Source organism: Acartia tonsa, chromosome 5 (assembly GCF_053477335.1).
Source record: "Acartia tonsa isolate MP-2025a chromosome 5, ASM5347733v1, whole genome shotgun sequence".
NCBI classification, from domain to species: Eukaryota; Metazoa; Arthropoda; class Copepoda; order Calanoida; family Acartiidae; genus Acartia; species Acartia tonsa.
In genome coordinates this window covers 2,962,880-2,966,296 of record NC_137264.1, presented here as the reverse complement: position 1 = coordinate 2,966,296, position 3,417 = coordinate 2,962,880, and the positions used below count along the sequence as shown (strand labels likewise).

The following is a 3,417-nucleotide window of genomic DNA, read 5'->3' as shown; positions in this document are numbered from 1 at the left end:
CCCAAAATAGTTATAAACCTTCCTGAGACATTTGAGAATCAACCCTGTTAAGGAGATCCTCAACAATTCAATGGTTAGCGAGATCCTTTGTTAAAGATAAGCATAAATACAGACAAACATCCTGTTACTTTATTATAAGGATGAAACAAACTTCAGAGCAACCAGAAATTCTTATAAAAACATAAAAAGTAAAGATACTTGTTCTTTCATCTTTGCATAAAGGTCTTGTAGAAAAAAGTAAAATTTAATACTGATACCTATTATATATTATAAAACAAGAACAAAACAAAGATAGAAGGACATTTCGATTTGGCGTAGCTTTCTACTAAAAAGTATTAAATAATTTTCTTTTAAATATCACATATATACAGCATTAATAATCATTAGAAAAATATCATGTTGTTATCAAAATACGTTCATTGGTTAAGTATAGACTTGAGGGAAAGAAGTCCAAACCACTTTCTTCTTATATATATTACTACACGTCGACATTAGATTATTTTTCTTGTGTGCTGTATTGTATAACATAGAGTTTCATCTCGTTGGTTTCATTTCCTCCTACTTAGCCTAACTGGAACCTCTAAAATAGTAAATACTTTTTAGTTGCAAAGGTACTCTATAATTCGAAATGTTTGTCCATTTTCACATTGTGACTTATTTTAAGAGGAGCTAAGGACAATAAGCCTCAAAGGGCACTACCCTTGACCTACAGGAAGCTTCACTGCAAAGGAGAACCATATAGGTTCAGCAAATAGCGAGAATTTTCGCTACATACAAAAAAAACATACTGCTTTATAAGATACTATTGGCATCTAGGGGCTCTGCATTCGAAAAGGCAGAAATGGTCTAGAAAGACAGCTTAAACCCATTCCATAAGTAAAATCGGAAATTAACATAGCCTAAAACCTTCACAGGACCTATGTGAAGCTTGCATAAACTAGAGAACCCAATCGGTTCAGTAGTTACTTAAATCTTAAGCTTCAGACAAAAAAAATCGTATTACGTTATACAATAAGAGGATAGAAAACAAAGAAGAAAGCTTGTTTTGTCCGTCACGTAGGACACTTACCATTGAATTTATATTTAACTCCACCAAAAATTGACCTGGCCTTCCTCCCCACAATTTTCTTTCTTTTACAAACAAAAATTGAAAATGAGGGGGGGGGCAAGTCAACTACCCCCTCCTTTGTGCACCCTCATGGCACAACACTGTGCACGCCACTATTTATTTATCTGTAAGTACTAATTAAGCATGGTGATAAGTAGCACCTATTTTGGGCCAAGGCCTTCCCAAATCCCATCTAATCTAACTATTTATGTCACAGACCTAACATAGCAGCAACAGGAACAAGTTTTAACATCTTTAAGTATGACGTGGAGTTGGGCCAAGGGTTATAAAATAATTACCTTTAATAAATCATAGAGAGAAGTGAGCTGTTCAGTTCTTATGAAAATCATTTTTTTTAAATCTGAAATTTAACACGGAATGATACCTACTCTTCAATCTAATTTTTCATATTTATTTGACTAAGATACATCGGCAAAACATAGCGGGCTTCTTTCTTTTAAATTATAAATAAAAGCTACATGATAAAAAGGTAAAAAAACAAAAATATTCTTGCTAATTACTAAATGAATTACTGTCCGGCCTTGTCATAAACACATTTTTTATTTACAAAAACAAGTATCGTACTAAAATCATATCAGCTGATCATTATAAAATACAAACAGAGACTAATATTTTTCTTAAATACAAAGCGATGCATGGCTAGCTAAATATAATTTTTTGCTATAAACCTCAAAGAAATTAAATAATTATCTAAATTATTTTAACTTTAAAGTACAAGTAAAAAGAAATAATATTGAACGTTTTTAAAAGACAGCTTTTGAGTAATTTTCAAATAAACATCGTCTCACTACTGACCACTAGCAGGGATAGAAAGATAAACCAATGATTTAAATTAGATATGCAAAATGAGACCAAGTATAGAGTAACTTTTTTTTCGTTACACAATATAATTGTACTGGTAAATCAGAAAAATGGGGTTATTATTACAATCTCTAATCATTTTCATGTACAAAAACTGTGTAATTGCAGCAAAAAATAAGATTATATTTCGGTTGGGTTATATTTCAGTTGTACTCAAATCAGTTGACCTACTGAAAAATTCGGTCGACCTCTAAAATGCTTTTGTGAACTGGGCTCTTATGTACCAATCTTAACATGTTAATTTAATAGTCAATTTGACATATAATTTTGAAATGATACAATAGCTAATATTTTTTTGCAAAAAGATTTTTTATAGATAACGATACCCCAACTTCTAGGAATTTAAAGGAATATTTTTACCTACTGGGCAAGCCCAAGAAACTTATAGGATGTATTCCAATGTGATTCTTAGGACGACTATGTACAATGTTCGCCCAAAGAGTTTTTTGATTTTTGCATTTTCTAAGTGGCCATGGCTGACAAATGGACAGTATAATAACACTTTTATGTTCTAGTTATAATGGATTTAATATTACTTGGATCGCACACCAGATTTTCATGTTCTGCTGTAATAAAGTGATCACTGTAGCAGGCTAAAATAACGATCTCCCCCATCCCCCTCCTTTACCAGATCCCCTCCCCTTCTACTATATAAACGGCCCGACCATTAAATGCAAGGGGATATTGCAGCCTAAATTGACTACAATTTTTCTCCTGTCATAATATCCACGTATATTCTGCATCCATTCTTGTAATAATCCTAGTTTCTTGGCGCGTAAATTTAAGGTCAACAATCGAAATCTTGATTTAATGAAAATCACCAGGGAAGAAGGGAAAATTAATTATTGTTTAATCAATTTACATACCCTTATTCCCCCCAAACCAAGTCTTAATGTTTGCCCCTTATTTTTTAGGGGGGGGGGGCAATTTTTTTCCAGGGTTTGATTTTTCTTGGGAGGTTGGTGATACCCTATTATAGGTAGTTTTAAACCTTCCCTGGACCCACAAGAAGCTATATTGTAAAGGAGAACCTTATCGGTTCAGCCGCTAGCGAGACCCTTTGGTATATACACAGAAAAATAGACATCCTGTTACTTTAATTCCTGATAATTACAGTAATATGATCAATTTTATCGATAGCCTGATATCTAGTTGCCGAAAGTGTACGCAGTTTCCTGGGTGTTTCCTCATCCTAGCTCAATATTTACTACTAGCCAAAAAAGCTTCAAACTTCAAAAAAAAAATCAAAATTTAAAAAATTCAAATGTATAATGTATAAATCGTTTATACATTCAAATTTTGATTTTTTAAAGGGAAGTTTGAAGATTTGTAGCTAGTAGTAAATATTGAGCTAGGATGAGGAAACACCCAGGAAACTGCGTACACTTTCGGCAACTAGATATCAGGCTATCATTTTATCTTATTAA

At 32.7% G+C, this 3,417-nt stretch overlaps 1 long non-coding RNA gene across 1 annotated transcript; it reads right to left on the bottom strand.

The window, feature by feature from the left end:
- Positions 1–499: 499 nt before the first annotated feature.
- On the bottom strand, positions 500–1,471 carry LOC145318543 (uncharacterized). The gene is made up of 2 exons (XR_013879379.1): positions 1,408–1,471; positions 500–580 (listed from the first exon to the last, which is right to left on the bottom strand). It is a non-coding gene; the product is annotated as an uncharacterized LOC145318543 (long non-coding RNA).
- Between the last annotated feature and the right edge of the window lie 1,946 nt (positions 1,472–3,417).